This window comes from Corvus hawaiiensis, chromosome 12, assembly GCF_020740725.1.
Source record: "Corvus hawaiiensis isolate bCorHaw1 chromosome 12, bCorHaw1.pri.cur, whole genome shotgun sequence".
NCBI classification, from domain to species: domain Eukaryota; kingdom Metazoa; phylum Chordata; class Aves; order Passeriformes; family Corvidae; genus Corvus; species Corvus hawaiiensis.
Window position 1 is genome coordinate 12,194,253 of NC_063224.1, and position 22,728 is coordinate 12,216,980.

Below are 22,728 nucleotides of genomic sequence, written 5' to 3' on the forward strand. Positions count from 1 at the left end.
CAGTCTCTGATCCAATAGCTGATACTTAGCCACCTTTTTTTTCCTCCTTTCAGTTTGGCTTTTTGGCTTTCTGTTTCATTTTTTTTTTAAACTGGATTAAGCTATTTGAGTTAACCACATTGCCATAGGAATATCTGCCCTTCTTCAGCACAGTGGGCAACACTGGGGGAACAAATAGCTGCTGGCAAGGTAGGTGTGATTCTTTGCTAGAGTACCAATGCCAGTTGGAGAAAAAGGCAAACCACCAATTTAAAAAAAATAGGCCTACAGTCTTCAGAGTTGACCAGAGTAGGGAATGTGAATAAGGACTTCTGGGAAACGGAAGTTTCAGGAGAAGCATCCTAGAGACTTTGTTGATTAGCTCTCTGAAAAAAAACCCTCTGAAATTAAAAGAACATCAAAGTAGCTTGATGGCCATGACTTGTTCTAGATCATACTCTGGCTGAATTGCAGAAATTGGAGCCCCGAAGGAAGACTGTTTGCGGAGGGTGGGTGGTATTTAATGTTATGTGTATCACGTGTTCCTAATGTGTATGTAGGTGGTGTTTGTGGAGGTTTATCTTTCCTGCTGAATACCTAGAAATGAGGTGTGTGGAGAAATGATGGCTCAATGCAGGTTGCCTGCATTTGGGTAACAGCTGAGCCTGTGCTCTGTAAATACAGCATAAACAACACCAGTTTCTTTAAACTCCTGAGCAATCAATGCCAAATGCTCATGAAAAGCATCTTTCAAGAGATTTCCTTGGAATACGGCACGTGTTTTCAGATCTATGATAAGTCTTTTTGAAGAAAACATTTGAAATATTTAATGTGTACTTTCAAACTGCATTTTTTTTGTAGTTTGGTAATGGAGAACCGGCTGCTGGTTTAGCCTGTGGCCAGGAAGACAGTAGCAGTAGTTATGTAATTGTCCCACTTTGAGACACCCTAAGACAATAATAATAATAAGACAATCAGTAAAAACAATACTCACAATGAACTGCAGGCAAGCTAATATTTTCTGAGAAAATTATTTCATTCTTTTTTATCTAGGTTGAAGAACCCAAAATGAACCCTCTTTCCAATCTATGTAATCCCCACTATTGATAGTAGTTGATTTTGCACAAAGATTACAGGTTAAATTAACATTTTTGCTTATCTTTAAGGAAACTAGAATTTCCAGAGGTGTCATGAGACTAGAAAATCTGTTTAAACTGGGATTATCATCCTGAATTCTTGTAGACAATAGGAAAAGAAATAGTGTTCAAACCTATCATTATAACTAAGTACCAGCCCTCTAGGGTCATGGTGTGCTGCCTTCACCAAAGCCACAGGTCACAAGCCATGGGTTCCATGGTGCTTTCAGCCTGGCTTTAGGCTCCTGCTGCTGGATCAAAATAGTTTGAGGAAATTATAGGAAGTATTGAGGTGCTCTAAAGTCACCCTGTTGATTCAAAATTTAAGAAATTTTAACTTTTTCTTGAAGGCTTTATGTGTGGCTATAAACCAACTTTCCAACATCTAATTTTAATCCTTTTAAAGTATTACCCATCATTTTAATCACTGAAGAAAAACAAGAGCTGTCAAAAATACATATACAGTATGCTTTTGCTGTTTTCATTGTCACTGTAAGCCTGTGACTACGAATTAGTGATCATACCTACTGAGGAAGTCTTGGGCATGGCAGACCTGTTGTTAACAGTCATGGAATCACAGCTGTCTAAAGATGTCTTTGTTTTTCTGCTGAGTCAATTATACCAATCTAAAACTTTGTCCATAGATCTGTCTCCTCCTGGTATATTTGATCATAATACATAAAATACCAAAAACTAGAAAAAGAAACTTCATAAGTATGAAGGCTAAAATGGTCTTTGCATTTTGAGTATAACATGTGTTAAACACAATTACAGGCTTTTTTCCCAACTTACGAATATTTGCATTGCAGAAGCTGATTTAAAGGAAAAGGACTAGTTAAATACAAGTTGAATTTGTTGGTGCTATTATGTGTTTCTCCATTGTCTCTCCACTTTGAGCACTGCTCTTATCAGATGGAAACCAGAAGAATGTTGGTTTTAATTGCTGATTGTAAATGTAACAACCTGTACTTTCAGCAGCGGTGTTTCTTAGCTTTAGGGAGCAGAGATGCAGAGATGTTAGAGGACAAAATAAGTTACCTGTATTCCTGCATGGACTTCAGTGGGAGTCCCAGACACTGCCTGAGGGTACAACTTTTTTGGTTTTTAATCATTAAATTTATCTGTGTTTTATGAGCCAACTACTTCCATAAAACCAAAATTAATCTGGAATAACTGTGGCAATCAGAGGTGTTGTTCAGATATGCACTCGCCCAGTTAATGTGGAATTGTGCCTAGCTGTCACTAGGGCATTGCCACTTTTTAGACACAGTTTAGGAACTCAGCTCAGTGCAGATTATATACTGACTTCATATGCAGACACTTTGCTGAAAATATACAAAATTGAGATGGAAAATTTCTTTGGGGCCATGATTCACTTTTTTCCAGTGGAAGGGAAATTAAAACCTTCAGCTCTGAAGAATCAAAAGGACATTAGTCTTTGTTACTGGCTCAAAAAGCTTGGAAGTAGAAAAAGTGACACCAGTATACAACATTTTATTTTCAGTACTGCAACATAGTTTGTGTCTGAAGAGACAGACTTCGGTTTTTCTTTTACTCTCTTGGTTCATCTGCACTGGACTGCAAAACTGGTTAATTCAAAAAAGTGTCATTAATGTGCCTTCCAGCTCCCCAGTAACTACCACAGCATCTCACTTATCCTGACAATCTTTTGCCAGTTTCAGTGGGTAGTTTTAGTTCACGTGAGGAGAAGGCATTGAGGTTTTCTACTCTGAGCTCTTTACAGAGTGCTAAAATCCTGCATGAGACTCAACATCACCACAACAGTGAGTGTTGAAAGTCCATCAGTGAGCACAGGGCTGTGCATAGAACCTCAGCATCTTCCCAAGGGTTCTCCCGATGCACATGGGGCTTCCAAGGTTTCTGGTGCTCCTTTTATTCCCACTCAGCTGTAGCATACTCATGACACGGGTATCAATGGCTTGAACTCACCACTCTGCTTTTGCTTTAGAAAAAACAGATAAAGGAAAGTGACATTTCCCAAACAAAGGTGACATCCAGCTGCATAAAGACTCAAAAAGTGTCCTTAGGTTTGCTTAGGAACAAGGCTAAGACTAGAGTTTGACTCTATCCTGATGCTGAAGGTTTTTGTTTGGGGGTTAGTTTTAGGTTGTTTGGGTTCAGTTGTTGTTGGTTTGAGGTTTTTTTAACAGTTAACTTTAAGGGGAAATAATTATTAAAGGCCTACATGTTTACTTTTAAACACAGCATTTTTTCCACTCTGCCCCAAGTCTGACATTTTAATGACCTGCTTTGCTTTGGTTTTTACTGGCAGTGTATATTGAAGGAGTATTTTATGTACAGTTTTAACATTTGAGCAATGCAGCTCCATGTTCTGTTACTCTTTTATGTTGTGGATAATGTCTTTTAAGTTTTTATTTCTTTTAAATGCTTAATAATTTGAGGGCATTTTTGCAAATACCTTTAGAAACTTTTAGATTAATTATCAGTGAGGGTTATTAATTTAAGAAGAGCAAGAAAAGTAAAGGCTGCATATATTTTCACTCAAATTACTATCCTAAATGACTCCGTGGGGGGGTTCTTATAGGGGTCACTGAAAGGCAGAAAGGAATGTTTTTACTTCTTTGCTTTGTCACAAAAATTAGGTTACAAGGGCTATAAATGCAGGTAATACTTTTTATTACTAGATTTTCCTCTGTAATGAATATAACATTTCTTCTTTTCCGATACCCACTGAATGTCTTGGTACTTAGCATGTTTACTCTTACCTTTAACAAGCTCTAAAGTAATTCCCCTTTAAAAGTCTTGCAAGCAAATTTGAAGGCAAGAAAGAAACCCTGTATGGCAGGATCCCTGCTGGAAGGGGAAGATTGGAGGGGGAACTGTCTTGCCAGCTGCCCACAAGCTCACTGATAACACTGGTCCTCAAGTAGGTGAGGTACAGGGAAGTAAAAACTAAAACTGGATAAGTCAAAAGTGAGATCCAGAAAGAGCAGAATTTTTTTGCAATGCAAAATACAAAATTGGTCACATATTTTCCTGCTATAAAACAAATTGCTCTGTGCCAGTCTGCCAGAATCCAGATTTACACAGCTCTCCAGTTCCAAAAGAGACCTGGGCTGACTATTGCTTTGAGATTTGGGCCACGTAGTTAAGTTGGGGTGAGCAGCTCCCCTCAGCTGGGCTGTGCTGTGTCCCCAGTGGTGGCCTGGTGTGGCTGGGCTGGCAGGGCTCTCCCATCAGGGGAATCCTCCTCCTCTGCAGATGGGCCCTTCAGAAGGGCATTAATATTCTCTGAAAGGCAGCCACTCATCTGCAGCTCTGTAAGGCCGATTTGTGCTTTGATCTCAGCCTCAGAAACAGTGTGATGGGGGATAAGAGTTCAAAGTATAAGAAGAAACTCAATATGCAAAGAATGTACCACATCTTAATAAGTAATGAGAATTCCCTCCATTTGTTGCTATTGTAAGGAAAAATAGTTTAATATCTTTATGGGATTAGGACTCCACGGTACTTTGCTACTGAGTGGCCAGAGCTATTACGATTTTCCCAATGTCTCCAGATAGGCTGGCAAACAAACATCAATAAACAATGGCGAGTCTAAGACGGGCTATTAAGAGTTTGATCTGGTGAGTATTTTATTAATGTGGCTAACATGTTGAGTTATTTTGTTTGTAGACCCAGTAGAGCAAATATATAACACAGAATTTCTATCTTTTCCTTACAAGAGAATTGAGGATTAAGGAAATTACCAATAATGAATGGCAGCTTTTTAACAAAGTTTATCACAAATGACCCTGGATTGTGAAGTGTTCACTATTCAAGCAGCTGTGGATAGACAGGAGGTTGAGAAAATTACCAGTGAGGACAAAACCCTCTGTTTTTTACTGGTTTGCTCAGAACTGTGGAGATATCATTCACATGAACACTTAGCCTGCATAGCAATGGCAAATACCAGCAAATTTAGCTTTCATAAGTGTATTTGAGAAAGATTAGCACACACCATTCAGTTCAAGTTTTAGTTTTTAGGTTAGCTGCCTTTCATATTAATCAGCTTTGTTTTTTTCAGAGCTGCCTTTTCTGTGTAAGAGCAGTGGGTGAATGCCATGTTTAATAACCCCTTACGTCCACTAATTCCTTTTGCAGCAATTGTGTGGTTTCCCGAAAAAATTAAATTTGTATAATTGGAAGAAGAAATGTGGAAATTAATGTTGTTTGTGCTTAAAGTCCAAGAGAAGTTTATGTTTCAAGGAGTTGCGTAGCCCTTTAGAACCATTTACTGTTCCTCAAAGGCCTTTCTATTTATTTTTCCAGGTCCTATAAGTATAGTAGGATTTAAGATCAGCACAAGATACTTTTTCACTTGATCAGCTGAGGTGCTAATTGTCACAATGAAGTACAGCATACAAAGGATAGTGAGATATTTCACATGCAAACTCTGATTTCCTGATTGTGATGGCAGGGGTTATTAGGAAAGATTTTCATCAGGTCCCTGTTGAAACCTTGTTTCCTTAATTCACTTATCACCCAGCTGATAAACAGCCATGCCATATCTCTAGCATCAATCTGACTGCCCAGAAACAGGTTAGTAAATTCTCTTACTCACAGGGATTTAATTTTCCTTTCAGAAATTGTTTGAGAAGTATCAGAGGTTTGTACAATAGAGGCCAAGCATGAAAAACTTGTCAGTCAAGTGAACGTCAGCCCATAAATGTCCCTAGCAGCTCTTTCCTCTTTTCTATTTTGAGAGGAGAGTAGCTTTAATTAATTTATTGGTTGGCATCTGTTTAACAGGCATATGTGTGATGGGTTTCTGAACACACCTGGCCTGTTTTTTAATGTAACCCTCAAAAAGATTTTGATCTTATTTTTAGCTTTAACCTTATAAAAATATAATAGCACAAAGAATTCTTACAGTGACTAAACTCTTTTTTTTCTTTTTCTTTTTTTTTTTTATTTAAATCCCAGTTTCAAAGGAATTTAGCTATGACCTGGATTTTAATTTTCTTGGGGATTTTACTAATGCTTGAGGGGGGAAATCTGGTACATTTTCAGCATATTAAATACCTGTTTGTGTCAAAGTAGTCATTAGATTTCTAATTGATTTGATTACAGTACAGTGATACAGCAAAGGGTATATCTGAATATTTATCATCTTTAGTTATGCTATCATTAGAATATGATTTCTGCATTTTCATTAGTGGGGCACGCTACCTAAATATTGCTCAATTTTGAAACCATTTAATTATCCTGTCATTGGTGCAACATTATTCAATTTTACATTAAAATTATTTTCCTGGAGACCTAAGCTAGATTCAAATAAACTGTTCATTTTTGGCAACCAGGAAGAAGTGGAGTCCTTGTAAAAATCAGACTTTGGAGTGAGGAAGTTGGCGATTTTTTTCATTAGTTTCATAGGGCTCATTGTTCCTATTCTGGAAACTTTATAGCTGCAATCACCTACGGCTAGAGTCTGATTTTTACTGAGGTGCTATAATAATTATACTAAGTACTTTCTGTTTGTCACTGACAAACAACAATCCTTGAATGTCACTTACAGAAAATAGAAACTTTTATATTGTGGCTTAGTTTCCAAAACTTCATGATTTGAGTTCTCAGAAATAAGTACAAGCTTTTCATTAAATAAAGCCAAATCAAACAAACAAACAAAAAAACTACCCTGGGTTTTGCCTACAACCAGGAGATCTCTCAAACTTTTAGGCACACTCACAGAGATGTGATAAAATATTTTGCTAAGAAACTTAAGTATGACTTACTGAGAACTGAAGGTTGACAAGTTTAAATACTGTAATAGCAAAACAAACAAAAACCTTTCAGTTCACTTGTGGATTAGTAGTTAATACTTTGAAATCTGCAAGCTACGGCTATCTGTGCTGTTATAATCCAAAAGAAGAACTCTACTTTTTCTGTTTTTTCAAAGGAAGATCTTAATCACCTCTTTGTAAGCCACCAAACCCCTTATTAACAGTCTGGGCCCAATCCTCCCTTGAAAGCATGGCCCCAGCAAACTATGGGCTTTGATCCTAAATTGAGAACAACAGCTACTGAAGGTAACAGTATGTGATTAAGGACTGCAAAATTTGGGCCGCTGACATTAGTGAGACTGACTGCTCATGTGAGTAAAGAACAATTTCATAAGATTAAGGACCATTATTATGTTTGCTAGTTGTATTCTTATTAACTCTTCCTCATTATTTATTGAGCTTAATAAGTTGAGCAATATTAATGTGTTGTCAATATCAACATTAATCAGTGGAATCTAGAGTAAAAATTACTGCAGTAATTTTTTTTCTTTTTTAATTATTAAAACTACTGTTTATAGAATAAATACTATATACTGTAAAAACAGTAGGTAAATGGTGCAGTTGCTAGTCTTGCTCTTTGACATCGTATTTTTAAATAACTTACTGACAATCTGAATAATTAAACATAGTTTTCTGTTAACATTAAATTGTTCTCATACACATATAAATTGTTTTCCTGCTGTTCTAAATGTGTCCCAGTAAGAGCCTCCTGCAAGGGGACCTGGAGAGTTGGGACGAGCCACCTGCTGGGGCCTGGCACAGGGTGCTCCAGTCAAGAGGGAAGGAGATAGTGGAACATTCTCCCCCAGTTCTCATGTACAATCAAGGGCAAAATTAATATAACATTAACAGCTGGGCTATTCAGTTAAATTCTACAACCAAGCCAGAGTAAGAGCCATTCTCCTAAGAGAATTTGGGTTGTCCCCATCCTTAGGAACTGGAAGGTCCCTCAGATGACCCCTAAGTTCTCTCTGTAAGAATGTAGGTAGGAGTGCTACCCTGGAAGTTTTGAGATGGTAACTTTTGTGTCATGGGGAGGATGTCTGAACTGGAGTGGTAACTGTGACTTCAGTTTACCTGCAGAATGAGGCATTGTGACACTGAGGAACTAGAAACATCATTTGAGTATTAAAAAAAGAAGAAAAAGGCAGACATTTAACTTGCTGTACCTGAACTTTGTAAAAGCCTTGCAGTGGTACATCTCTGATTTCAGATTTTTGTGTTTGTCGCAAATAGGAAATGTTGAAAGAACCTGGAGCTTAACAGCTTAGCTCTTTCCTTTGAGAGGAAATAGAATTAGAAACTGCATGTGCTTGGCTTATACTTCATAATACATTTTATTATTACAATTATAAATTAAGCCCCTGGGCACAAAAATACAGCATAACTAAAAACATAACTAACCAAGGTAAATTGATGCCTGCCCTAATGTATTTTACCATCACAGAATACTAGAGACTGCCTCTCACTCTGGGCCCTTCATTCTTAAGTGGGTCTGTTGGCACAGTATTACAGTGCTGTAACTAGTCTAGGGCTTGAATCTGAGCCACACTTTGGTTTCCATCCATTCATCACAACTGGAGAGTCTTGTAGGCTTTTGGCTGACTTTCACCTTCTACAGGTGGTGGGAGGCCAGCTGCAAATGTGTTGGTTCTCATTAGCTGTGTGATAAGCCCTGAGCTTTTCAGTGCTAGTGATGGAGGAGAAATTATCCTCTGTGTGTGTGATTGCACATCCTTCCACGCTGGTATTTAGTAGTGCTGTGATTCAGTGGTGCAGGAATCAGTCCTTTGCTTACCCTTTTCCATAGGATCAGCAGTCAGAAAGCCTGTGATAGTGATACAGTCCTGTTTCCTTGATATTATGCAGTTATCCAAATTTTTCAAAATGGGAGTAATAATACTACCCCACCAACTTGTGCCTGATGACTGCAATCATGAATGTTTCTGAGGAGAGACAGTTATTTGAATCAAATTGGTTGTCTTCTTTGTAACTTCAGCTTATCTTGTGAAAATACTGTCAGAATAATATATGCTTCCTTTATAACCAAGAAGTTCTACTCTTGATCGATAGGACTTACTTTTCATTTGTCAGCTTAATGAATTATTAGTCTTCCAGGGTTTTTTAGTACATTTCAGACTCTTTTTATGCAGCAGACAGCTGTGACAAGCTGAGATGGAAAACTAGCCTAAGCCCTGGTGCTAAATAGGGACTGGTAGTCTTAGATCTCACTGGATGCTCCTTATTTATATAACTAAGGTGGAAGTACTTGGACTAATCTCAACAGCTGTAGGCAGAATTGATGCTGGGAAAGTGCCCTGGTGCTTGGGCTTGACACTTTGACACGGTGATTATACCTGGGAACTTGCTGTAGTGTAGCCCTGACCAGAGGGTCCAGGGCAGGGAAGTATCTCCTTTGCTGGAGGAAAGGTTCCAGCAGTGTGCCAAAGAACCTTAGGGACTGGTGTCCTCAGAAGTTTCAGCTAATGGGGTTTCAAAGCTGCAGTATGTGACCTATGTCCCTGCATGGCAGGGTTGTTGCTGCAAACCAACCCATGCAGATCTGGATCTCCACAGAAACTGTACTTCGTGGGGGTTGGGATTGGGCTTTCCAGGTTGGGCTGCTATTCCAGTTGTATGCAGCAAGATGTATACAACCAGAAAATAAAATCATCAGAAAGCACAACTTCTTCTGTTCAGTTTTTCTGCCTTTGAGTGACAACACTAAGTGCTTTTGCATTGTTGCCTCCGGATTTTACCAAGCAAGGTTTTTTTTGTTTGCGTTTTGTTTTGGTTTCTTGGGTTTTTTTGTGACCTTATCTTTACTTTGGGTGCAAATGAGGAAAATGAAGATTTCACATTGAGTAAGTTGGTTTTGTTCCATAAACATTAACTATGCATGTTAAAGCTGTCCTAGAGCAACCCTGATGTGCACACAGTAGTGTTTTCATCTTTTCTATAAATATTTGTAGTTGACCATGCATTACAATAGAGCATTCCTCTCTTTTGACTTTGCCCTTTTATTTTTTTAGCTTGTTCAACTTATTTGCACAGAAGGAGAAGAAGTTTTTATGGAAAGGATAAACTGCAGACTCAATTCTGTATGTAGATATGTGTGTATGTAGTAAATCTGCTGGAAAGCTGTTCATGGATTTTGGTGAGAAGGCATTGTCTCCATTTTTATGAAGATTATGAAATCTGTGGGGTTTTGTTTATCTACATACAAAGTTCTGTGGGGAAAAAAGTGAGATTGACAAGGAAACATCAAAAGTAAAAAGATAGCTTCAGTTCTATTATTGCATTCTAAATGTCATATTCATCTTCTTTTATTTCCTCAGTGAACACTTCCTTCCATTTTTGTATGCTACTGTATTTCGAAACTTTTTTGCCAATAAAGGGAAGTGTTCTGATGTCATTCATGCTTGAAATACTTTCCTGCTGATATTCTTGATGGGGGTCTTGTGTGTTTCTGAGTGCCCTAGACTTTTGGGTTAGACAGAAAAATTCTGTGAACTACAGAAAAATATTGTCCAGTAGTAGTGAAATAAAAACTTACAGGACTGAGGATTAATATTTTCAAATTCCTTCTAGTATATGACTTTATACCATAATATCATTTCTGGTTTTGTTCAAGTATTGGCTAAGCCAGCAGTCAGAGCACCCTAAACCGGGAAGTCCCAAATCTGGGCAGGCATTTTGGCAACATGCTTTAACTGGATCCTGAGTACAATCCTCCTGTTTGTTTACTAGTAAAGCAACAAAAGTTCTTCAGTGAAAACAAACCAAAATTCTAATTGGTTTTAATTAGTGGCAGGTCGACTTAAAAGCTTAAAATGATTTGATATTTGCATACGTCCCTTGCCCGATCCTAACTTCATGACAGGTTTTGCAAAATAACTCAAATTTGATTCACAAAATAGCATAAAATTTCCCTCTGTAAGGTTATGGCAATTTTTTATCTGGATTCAGATCTCTAATATTTTTAATTGAGCTAAGTTCTAGAGTGCTAATCTCTCTGTATTTTTAATAGCTACTATTGCATTTATTATGTGTAAAGTCTGTACATTTCAAAGAATTGTTTTAGATACAAGCCTAGGAAAGCTTTAGTTACGTATGGAGAATGTACTGCTGTAGTCTTCCTTTTATTAAAGGAATAATTGAACATTACTGGTCTAGTATCCCTGTCTTTTCATTTGTCTTTCATCACTGTGCCTTTCAATACCATTCATCTATGGACTAATGCAATGCCTGCTGAAGTCAATACAAGTCATTCAGTTGACATCAATGAACAATGAATCAGGCCCTTTAAAAAGAAGGAACTAGAGTTTACAAGGGTTAAACAGAGCAGTGAGGAAAACCACTGTGAGGCAGGAACTGTGACATCTCCTGTGTCCATACAGCACCTGGCCCTTCCCTGACACTCAGAACAGCGATAGAATGACCAATTCTCAGTCTCCACTGGTAGCTCTGATAAGAGAAGGCAGTTTTGCCAGTCAACATCTGAATTGTTTTTCCGTGCAAAGCCTTAGCAGGTATCAATAATTGTAATACACAGTAAAAATCTGTTCAGATAGGTGTCGTTGATGCAGATGTTGAAAATCTTTTTGTTTAATTGCTTCTGCCCAGTCTTTCCAAAGAACTCACTTTGCTATCAGTCTTTCTTTGTTCTGATTAAGTTGTAATCACTCAAAAGCAGATTCAGAAGCTCCCCCTCCTTCCCTCAAAGAGACGGTGTCTGCTTTGTACCCAAATGTGACATTGCACACTGGTGCAATCGAAAGAGGCTGCAATGATCAATTGAGGGCCCAATCAAAGCCTCACAGATAGGCAGCCATTCGTCGCTGTTTGATATAAAAGGTGTTTTATTTCTCATCACTTTTTTGTCACTGAAAGAATGCTTCCTACGTGCAGATTAATTAAAGTGTAAACATTAAATATTGATTGATGCATTATCAGCATGGAGCAGTTGCCTCCACTCAGATTGATTCCTGCAGTGATTTATTGTCATATTTGTGGAGTCATTTCACTCGATAACAAAGAGAAATAGCCTGCTCCCTCTACCTTTCAGGCTTGCTTTCTGGCACTTGCAGTGCACCTCCTCATCCTCAGTGACTCCCATTATTCGTCTTTTAGAGCTAACACAGTGTCACCATATTTTCTGTAAAAAACCTTAGCTCTTTTTATTTTGGCATTTGCATAGTAAATTATAGTTCAGTGGGAAGCTCGCAGACCTGTGCTCTCAAATGGAACATCTCTGGTTGACACTTCCACCCTGTGCCCCACACAGCTGCTTTCCATGACCCTGCCCAGGCACAACTTTGCAAGGACAGCTTCAAATCATTCAAATTCACTCACTGCCAACTTGACAGAAAGGTGAACTTTCAAGAGAGTAACATTGTTCAGGTCAGTTCTACAGCTAAATTATCCAGTTAGTTACTCTGAGTAGGAGCATGGCCATACAATAGAATATCAATTTAAAAAATTTCAGGTTTTTACTCTCATTTTTGAATAAATTTGTAAAAGAGGCCTCCATTCAAATCTTAGAGAGTATTTAAAATAAAGTATTGTGGGATGTTATTGAGCATCTAGATTAGTTTTTTTAAAAGTAGTATTCAATTTCTGTAGTTTTTGGAAGTGGATTGAAATGAGATAGTACTCCAAACCCCTTCCTCTTCTCCCCAAAAATCTTTAATGTTCTTATTCTGCGTTCATCTGTGTCAGGATGGCTATTGCACAGCACCACGCATTGTGATACCTGCTGCACGCAGCCATCTGTGCCAAAAGAAGCTGTAGCCCTGAAGTCAGGTATTTGTTCCAGACTGTGGCAGTCCCTCCTTCTCCGTGTTTTCATCAGGCTGATGGTCACCCAGCATGCTGCAGCCAGAAGCTGCCTGTGCTGGCTGGAGCTACCCTCAGTGACTCAATCAACTACGAGAGAAAACCATTTGTGGAATTGCTTTGTTCTGCAGTAACAAAACTTAATCTCTTACATACATGGCTTTCATTTACCACTCAGAGAATTAGACTACTCAAAGTCTGCTGAAGTCAAATGTGTGAGCAAGACCACAAAAATATGTAATAGGCAACTGGTGATTTTGATTCAGTCAAGCAGCAAAACATTAACCTTTGGTCACAGTAGCAAGGAATGCTAAACTTGTGAATTTACTGCAGCAGATAATTTCACTCCTATACCTGCAGGAGATCATAGAAGTGGTTTCCTACATAAGGAGAGGCTGTGCCAAACTGGCTCTCTAAGAATGGTGTGCTTTGATTTCTCTAAAAGGCTCTAAAAGGCAAAAACGGTGTAAGACTTCATTAAGATAGGTATGCACTTGTACTGCTGCCATTCCTGCCCATCCCTGTCACTCCCAAGCACTTGCCCAACAGCACTTTATTTAGGATGCCTCGATGTTTTACAGATGTTACCAAGCCTGAGAGAAAATGTTGCTGTTCTAGGTCCTTTCTCCCTCCACTTTTCCTACCAGATGCTCTTCCTGTCCTCCTGCTCTGTCATTTTCCATTCCAAACCAAAATTCTTCCTCTTTGCATCAGTTTGCTGATATCTGGGCAGTCACATCTGAATTTGACATTCCTGAAATTAAAAAGCAAACAAACCAACCTTAAGGTATTGCAACAGTGTGCTCACCTGGGTCCCTTCAAAACAGTGCTCTTGCAAATCACTTTTCCCCTGATCTTTGTTTGCTGTTGCCCTTCCTACCCTCTGAAAGCCACTGCTGTCACTCTGTGTTAGACTGTCACCCTGATGGAAGTTGTCAGCTCTGCCAGGCGAGGACCTTACCTTCCTGTTTGTTCCTACCCAGCCGTGCAACCCCGCACGGATGCACAAGCACCACTGCTGCAAATGCGGGGCCACAAGCCTCCTGCTTGCAAGACTGCTCTAAACAAAATCTGCTGTAATTTTTGTGGAGTATATCTACATTTTTATAAGCTTGTTTTGAAAAGATCCTAGTGCATTTTGTGCAGATATGTTCTTAAAGATACCTATTTTCAGATGAAAGCTTACATCAGCTATGAAAAGGAACTTTAACACTTTTCATATGACAGACCTTCCAACAAATCATATTCAGTTGGATTTGCGTTATCATCATTTAGATAGGGCCACATTAAACAAAATAAGAGGGATCTCAGTTGCAAAGGATCTGTTTTGCAGATCAAATGTGGACCTGAGAAACATGTGAAGAACTTTTCCCTCTGGGGATGTCAGAGCATCTTTGAAAACAAATGGAAAGCTCCTGTTGGCTTCAGTGGGCCCAGGCTTTCCTGGATGGCTTTCAGAGGTGCTTACACTCAACTTGGACTTAATTGTATCTTACGTGCAATGGAATGGTTCCCAGAAGGAAGCAGCCCCAAGAAAGACACCAGCTTAAGAAGAGCTGAGGGCTGTGACTCTGGTGTGGTTTGTCCCGGTGTAAGTTACCCCAAAGGGCTTGGTAGTTGCAGGCACCTTCTCAGCTGTTTGTGTGGATCTTTTTGTTATTTTTCAGCAATGTGTCTCCCTAGGCTTGGTATCAGTGTGGTAAACTACCTCAGCTGGAGTTACACTGGGTGTGTTGCTGCTGGGAAGAAGCAGAGTGCACAGCAAGTCTGTGTTTTTCTCAGCCCCCACAAACGTTCCTGACCAGCTGTGGTGGGCAACTGCAGAGAGTGAACAGATATTATGAATATTTGGGGAAACCATGGAACAGAGAATAGAAAACAGATCTTTTTCACAAGTACTGAAATAATTTTGTGAAAGCAGTGTATGATTTAATACTTCTCAAATACCATCCTCCTGGGCCGGATTCTGGAAGGGGCGAGGTATTTGTGAAGTGAGCTTTTCCCTCAATGTGCCTCAGTGCACCTCACTCTTATAGAGCTGGTGTATAAAAGCCATACAGTAGTTAATCATGAAATTTTTTAAATTATTTCATTTGTTTTGATGTTTTAAATGTGATAAAAACTTGCTTTTTTCCTTACATGCTTTCCCAGGATCGTAGGATAGTTCAGGTTGGAAAGATACACATCTTAGAGTACTTCTCTTGAATTCTGATTAGCCCTTCCTTTCACCATGGACAATTAAATGTGACATGAAGGGATACAAAAAGATGTTTGTTAAGTATTTAGAAAGCTCAGTACTGACCTAGATGCTGGAATTTTAGATATGTTCGTATGCACAGGGATTGTAAACCTCTCCTAAGGACTCAAACTCAAAAGAAGCTCTCCCTGCAAAACAAAAACAACAAAAATAAAAAAGAAAGAAAAAACAGAAAAAGATAAAGAAACAAAGTTGTGATGATAAATACAAGCTGTAGAAGGCTGCAGCCCTCCCCATTTTACTGAAGAGACTGTCTGCTCTGCAGTAGGGGTTGGATGTATTAATTCAAACCAGTCTGCTAATTTTCCATATGAAGTTACAGTCTTATGACCATTTTAACCGAGTAGACTCTACTATGAATTTAGATTAGCTTATTGATGCAAATTCCACAACTGTTTTCTTGTATCTCTATAAGACCTGCCAGATGAATACTGTTGCCCTAAATTGTGATATTTCCCCAACAGAAATGAGTTTACTATTTCTGAGGCAACGATTACAGGTTGCATGAGAATGGTGTGTTATTTCCTGAAATTGTATGTAATTTATTTTTAAGAGTTTGAAACATAGTTTTGAAGTTAAATGTGTATCATCTTTGTAACTGCTCAAATAATGTTATTTTACATTTCCTGAAACACCTTTGAAGTTAAATGCAAATAAGGGGAAAATAAATTACAAGTTGTGGAGTGACCAGCGTCTGATTCTATGTGGTATAATTAACTCCATCCTTCACATAAGGTTTGTCTTAATACTTATCCCATGTACTTCAGAATCATTCAAATGATTGGTGATTCTTTGCTTGGGGGAAACAGTTAAGTTTGTTCATAAGGTGGATCTTTTTATTCACTTTTGGTTATCATGAGGATTTAACATTTTAAAAACACTGATTCAAAATATATTTAATGTTAATAATAAGCAGCTACAACTTGAATGGTCAAACTGGGCAAAATAGTCTTTTATTATCATCTCTAATTCTTATTTATTTACAGTACTTTGCCTTTGGAAAAATTGATGGGATTTGCTATTTTAATTTGAATATTATTATATTTAGAACCATGAAATAGATTGTTAAGGCACATTTATCCTTTCTTTTCCTGTTCTGTAGTCTACAAAGAGAGATGGTTTTTCAAATTAATGGACTTCTATTAGAAGAAACCATTTTTGGTACAAAAAGAAGCTTTTTCATTCTTAGACTATAACTTGTATTATGACAGAAATTAACATTTTTGTGACCTGTAATTAACTGTGTCTCCTGGTGCTATAAATAAGATTTGGCAGCTACAGCTGGAGTTAACTGTATCTTGAGGTCTAAGTTTTTTATTTATAGCTTTTTGTATTTGCTAATGACACTGTGGAGTTCAGGGATGCAGATAATAAAGAGTACAAATAAAATCTGTGCCTGGTGTCTGCAGCCCTGTTCCATTTCATTCCCACAGTGGCATCAGAGTTTCCTCAAATTTTTCCTGTGCTTGGAAATCTCTGGGGTTAGTGTGCAAGTCTTTGACGCTGTTAACAATTTCAATCTGCACCATTAAAGCTGCATTTTCTAACCGTCCCCTGGTAATTGTTGCAAGGACTTAGACAAGTAAGACTATCCAAAGGCATCAGTAAGGTCAAATCGTGGTAGAAAGTGCTCTGATTTTATCCTGGAGATTGATGCTTGTATCACCTTTTTTTCGATTCAGCAGCTGGGGTTATAAAATGTACTTGCAATCACTGATAGCATGTTAGATCAGACAAGTGGAGTAACACAGTATTTTATACACTCTGTGTAGTTTTACCTAATGCAACAATAAATCAGTGAAGGCAGAGGTCTTTTTGTAAATTTTAATGAAAATTCAACTGCTGAAAATATAGTTACTTCTGGCTGAAGTTCTAGAAATATGAATTTGCTTCCATTCGTCAAAGCTGTAAAAATTGTTTTAACTACAAACTTTCTGTTAAGGTAGTAAAGAAGAAAGCAATAAAAGAGGAGACAGCACATCCAATAGATTATCATTAGTTTGTCATTGGCTATAAGCAAACTGAGGGGAGGGGGCTAGACAGTAAAATGTACTTTGAGTTAGCTGTAAAGAATTCCCTTTCTGAACACAATCTAAAAAAAATCTCTGTACATGAATGAGACAAAAGTTGGTTGAATGGACACTTTGTGCCATTTCATAGAAATAAAATCATTATAAAATTTAAAAATATTTACCAGCTAATCAATAAACCACATTTTTATGCAAGTCCAGAAGGTTAAGTAGAGAACTTTTTCTTCCACAAAGTAATATAGCTACTGAAAAATATGGTTTTTAATGTACAAAATTACAGTTATATATAGCAAACCTAACTGAAATTTATTAAATGAGTGTCACAAGAGGAAAATGAGGGTTTAGAAATAAAGAACACAAAAGATTACAAATGTGCTGCTAAACTTCTACAGCATCTTTCTTTCTTGTAAGTCTAAAGTGATGTTTTTGTAAAATTAGCATTATTCTTTCCTAAAACCTATCAGCCTACAGAAACGGACCCAAAGCCTGTACCAAGTGACCATGCTCGTTAGAACACTGAAGACATGAACAGCAATAAGGAGAATTTACACTTGTTTAGAAATCACACAAAAAGTGGAATTTATTCAGTTCTTCACTTCCCCAAGGTGGAATTTTCCTGGATTCCTCTTTTACAAATTATGTCAAACACATATAGGATTTTTAAACTTCTTTTTTTTAATATAAACTAAGGTATGATATTCGTCATCGCTTGTGGGTTTCTTATTTTTCTTCTTTATGTCAGGTATTTCTCTTAAATTTCATCCATTTTTTAGTACCTTGTCTGGTTAATGGAATTTGGTTGAACTTTGATACTTTCATGATTGATTCAGAGCAGAACTATTATGATCAAAATGAATATTAAAAAAAACAGTTTTAGCAGATAACATTTTAAATGAAACCTCTTTTAAAGACTTTAAAAGTTATACTTTTTTCCTTACTACTAGTATTTCCACACAGAAATTATGAATTATACATATTGAATTGTTTATGTAGCCTTCTTACAAACTTAAAATGATTGTCAGAATTGCATAGGAAAAGATTTAAAAACTGATTGTTTGCTCTCATTTTTGTAATTCTCCCTGTACAGTTTTGTTGGCTTCAAGGAGTTGTTCCCAAATTACATTGGTGTCATGCTTGAATGAGATCATCTCAGTTGAACCACTGCACAAAATATCACTTTTACCCACAAAACATCACTGGCTTCCTCTCAAAGGTACAAAAGGTGAGCTGCAGGTCCTTACCTTCCATTGCTTCTGGTGGCTCTATAGCTAAATAAATAAAGAATATTTCTGTCTCAAACTAGCATATATTATAAATAGCCAAGATGTATTTCCTAATATTTTTTTTCTGTTACATAAACTGCATGTTAGGAACTAATTTGTGATCTCTACCTGGAGAACACCTGAGTAACTTTCAATTTGCTGTCTAGTTTTCAAACCCCACCATGTGAACTCTTATTAAAATAGTAATAATGACAGCAAGAGCTGTGGCCAAGAGATTTATATTTGGGCAGTGAATAGGAGCTTTCAGAAAGCCTGAAGTAGCTTTGGAAACCATTCTGTCCAGAGTGACAGAAATGAAAATTATTTAGAAGTTACCATCCAGGGAGTGATGCTGTATATCCTTTAGAAACTCCCTGGGCTTCCACAGACTGCTTGGGAAAGTCAGCATCAGTTTTGGGAAAGCGTATTCCCTCATGCGTTGTGATGCATTTCTGCAAAATTACTATCGAGCAAGACAAGCTTTCCAGTGGTTCTGCATCTGTTCCTGCTCAGCCAAGGTGCCTCTGGGAATATATTTCCCCTTGCAGCAGCAGGTGGCGTTGAACAGCTCATGTTATTCTCACTCTCATAATCATTTTGTCTTACGTGTAGTAAAAACTTCTCTCCCAAAACAGAGAATCCGCAAGAGAAATTCAACAAGTTTTTATAGATGTAGGAGACTTCTTACATGTCTAAAGTAGGGCTAAGTTCTTCTAACTTTAATCACACTGAGAAATAAGACTATAAATAATGTATTTAAGTGACAGCAAAAACAGGTGTGGTAGAGTAATATCTTAATTGCATTTTATTTTCCTATCCACAAAAATCTCATGAAATGCCACAGAGTTCACGTTGTGATAAGGTCAAGTTGTCGTGTGCCAGCTCATTCACTCTACAGCAGATACACAAACCTGGGCTTGTCTGTGGCATGCTTTGCACACTCTACCTCCACAGGCAAAGGAAATGGTTCTCCTCCCAAATACATTGTCAGTGTGTGTTCACAGAGCACAGAGCAGTGCTGCAGATTTACCCTCTGGTAAGGGAGATCACAATGAGAATTACCATCTTCTGAACTTTCCTGAAACTGCTTCCAAAAACCAAGGGGCATTGCAGAAGTTCAAAACACACCTCCAAATGATTTCTCAAGTTTATTTCTGAAATATGACATGCACATAAAACAAAACAAAAAAAATTACTTTTACCTGCACACAGGTAAAATTTAAGAACAGAAATCTTTTACAGGCAAATAGCTATACATCACTTTATATAGTTAGAATTTGCACTAATTATGAGTATTTAAGAAATCCATCCATCTTTCTTTCATCAACAGTCAGAGTTTTCCATTTGCATATCTAATAATTTATGGCATGTCCTGACCCCAAGCAGTAATTGAACCAATAGATCTTCAGCCTAGATTTACTCATCTGGCTGCCACAGTAATGTAACTCTGCAGGAGTTCTGGATTACTCCAAATGCCATCTCCTCTTCTGAGAGGTTGACAGTCACAGGCAAAATTTGACCTCCCAAATGTCAAGGCAAAAAACTCCGTTGCCTAATTTAGACTAACTAACTCTCCTTTTGGAATACTTCAGATAAAAACAAGAGGGCACAATGATTACTCCCAACATTACCCCAGGAAGATGTTTTTTAATGTAAGACGGTGTAATGATAAATTAATTCTCCTTAAGAGTTTAAAACCATGTAAGAGCCTAAATACTAAAGGATAAAATCTATGTACCAGAGCTTGTAAATAGCAATGTAAAAATTAAGGAAAGAAAAAAAAGAAAAGAGAGAGAGAAACTGTTACATTAGAGAGGAATCTCATGATCAGTGCCAGACTGATGAGACCTGAGCTGAGAGTTTTGGAAGGGGGAGATGGGGTGCTTTTCTGCCTCAAGCAAGCCATGGCACAGGGCAAAAACACCCAGCCAAGAGCCCGTGTTTCATCTTCTCAAGATGTGGTTTAGAAGCCAATTTCAAGGCAGCATTATATGCCTCAGTAAAGTGTTGTCAAAAGCTTTGAACAAGAAAAGTGCCAGCAAACACACAGCCCTGCACTGTTGCAGTCTCTTTGCTGAATACTAACTACAGAGAAAATGCAGCCATGGAAGTTGTGGGTTTACAGCAGATATTACTTGGGAAGCTCCCTCTGCTATTCAGACACTTGTGGCTGCAGGTGAAGGGGCAGGTGCAGAGACTGGGCACACTGCTGCTGCTTCCAAACCTTGTGTCAGGTATTATGAAAAGGTGCTCGGTTTGGAGTTTTGTAACCCTCATCTGTTGGCTATTTTGTTTTTCTGGAAAGGAGCTCGATTGAAAAAGCCCTGGCAGACACACAGAGCTGTGCTGTTGCTACTGACACAAGTCCCAAAACAACACATACAGGCTGTGAGAAAATGCTACTGTCTCACAACTGCGGAGCTTAAAAAAAAAAAAAAGAGCAGCAAAGGTACAAACAAGGAAAATCTGACTGGTCCCCAAGTAATGGCATAAACAGTATTTATCTATTGATGATTAAGTGCTGCCCTTGTTCCTTGGTGGCAAAGTTCAATGATGATAGACATCTTGGAAAACAGGTAGATAGACAGAAAGATAGATATCTTCAGCTACTTTAGCCATCCATAATATGCCATGTGCTGCCATCGCTGCTTTAGCCTGACCAATTGCCTCAGTAACATGGTCCATCTTGCCTGATCAATATTAGCACTTCAGTAACTCTGCAGAGCTGCAGCTATCTGCTAGCACAGGAAGAACCTCATCTTGCCTTCTTGTATAGAAAGTCATATGGAAGAAGAAAAACCATTAGCTTTTTAAATACTTTCATTTAATTGCTTTCATTGACTTGTTTTTTGCTCCAATACCTTTTGTACCTGTTCTGCAAATACTTTGGAGCAAAAAGAAGAAACTGAAGTATTAGAAAATGAAAGAACTTTGAAGAGTTTAACAGGAAATCTGAGTTTGGTGCCCAGCCTCCTTTCCAAGCAATTATGGTGTGCCTTAGTTCTTTAGGATTAAAATGGGATTGATGACACCATTAAATCACCTGTTGTAAGGCTAAGGATATCCATGTGCTTAGTAGACCTACATGAAAATAAGATCCAGAGGCAGAATTGCTGCTGTTTCCTCCTGAGTTTAGGAGCTGACTGAGATAGTGAAGGATGACATAATACAGAGGTGAAGGATCAAAAAGTCCATCTGCATTATGGGAATAACAGCACTGGAAGAAAAAAAAAAAATCTGTTTTTTACCTCACAAAATCTTTCATTAACTGGCAAACAAGGACAGAGTAGAATAAAATGTTATTCTCCCACCCAGCTGCTGCTGAAAGAGTGAATGTTCATGGTACGTTTCTGGGAAAATAGCATATACAAGTGAGAGACAGAAATTGGGACATCTCCCTTGGCACCCTGAGGACATACAGAATGATGGGAAGTTTTCTGTGTTGTCTGTGTGATCCTTGAAAGTCCTCCTTACCTTACTGCATGGGGCAATAGGTGCTAAATCCTGTCGAAGCTCTGTTGAAATGATCTGCAAAAATATAAGGAGAGACAAAATATCCCTTCCCTACAACTTGTTGATCTCCCACATTTCTGGTTTCTCTATTAAGGTTGGCCAGACACCATTTTTGTCCTCTGCTCTTTTATTTTTCTTTTTTTCTTTTCCTGCCAGGTTCCTTCAGCCATGCTTCTTTTCCAGGTGGAAGATGAAACAAAGGTACAGATAGAGAGTGAACTACCTAAGTGTCATGAGGCTAAATATTTGTTCACTTGCTTAAGATGCAGTAAGTCCTGGAGTACTCTCTGTTTACCCAAGAGGATTTCAGCATAGAGGCTTTCTCCAGAAAGGTATTTGTTTAGAAAAGAGAAAAATCCTGCAGATCAGTGTAACCTCTGTTACTCTAAGAATTACTGAGGGCATAATGTGCTGTGGGTGGGTGGGTGGGTTTTTTCTCTATTAGTAAAGCAGCAGCTCATGGGAAAGACTAAGTGCTGTAAAATCTGCATCCTAAGAGAGTCAGAATATCAAGATCAAATGTCAGGAACTCTGAAGGTTGAGGCTTTCCAATTGATATTTTAAGTTGTTGCTGAGCAAAATTTTAATTTAAGTCAAAAAAATTGGGTTCTTTATAAGGTTTTCCCCATATAAATTTCCAGACTAGGACAGCAGGCGCATGACAGGGTCCTTCAGGACAAATGCCTCTTCCAGAGATGGGGGAGTAAAGAGAATGGTGCTGAGAACTTGGTTGCTCATTAACAACTCTGAATTTTGCTCTACAGAGGAAGCATATTGAAGAATATTCACCCCAGCTCAGGATTTATCATGGTGAGGACCGCACAGTGTAACAGATGAAGCTACTGCAAGAGGTGGTACAAGAAAACCTGCCTTCAGAAGGAGGATAAAATATAAGAAAGCTCAAGCAAA

General features: G+C 38.1%; 1 long non-coding RNA gene across 1 annotated transcript in view; it reads left to right on the forward strand.

Moving 5' to 3' along the window:
• Window positions 1-22,728, forward strand: part of LOC125331893 — a 262,213-nt gene that overhangs the window by 227,389 nt on the left and 12,096 nt on the right. Inside the window, exons 6-8 of the long non-coding RNA XR_007206254.1 lie at window positions 18,132-18,266; window positions 21,976-22,151; window positions 22,584-22,670. This is a non-coding gene — a long non-coding RNA (uncharacterized LOC125331893). The remainder of the gene's footprint in view (window positions 1-18,131; window positions 18,267-21,975; window positions 22,152-22,583; window positions 22,671-22,728) is intronic.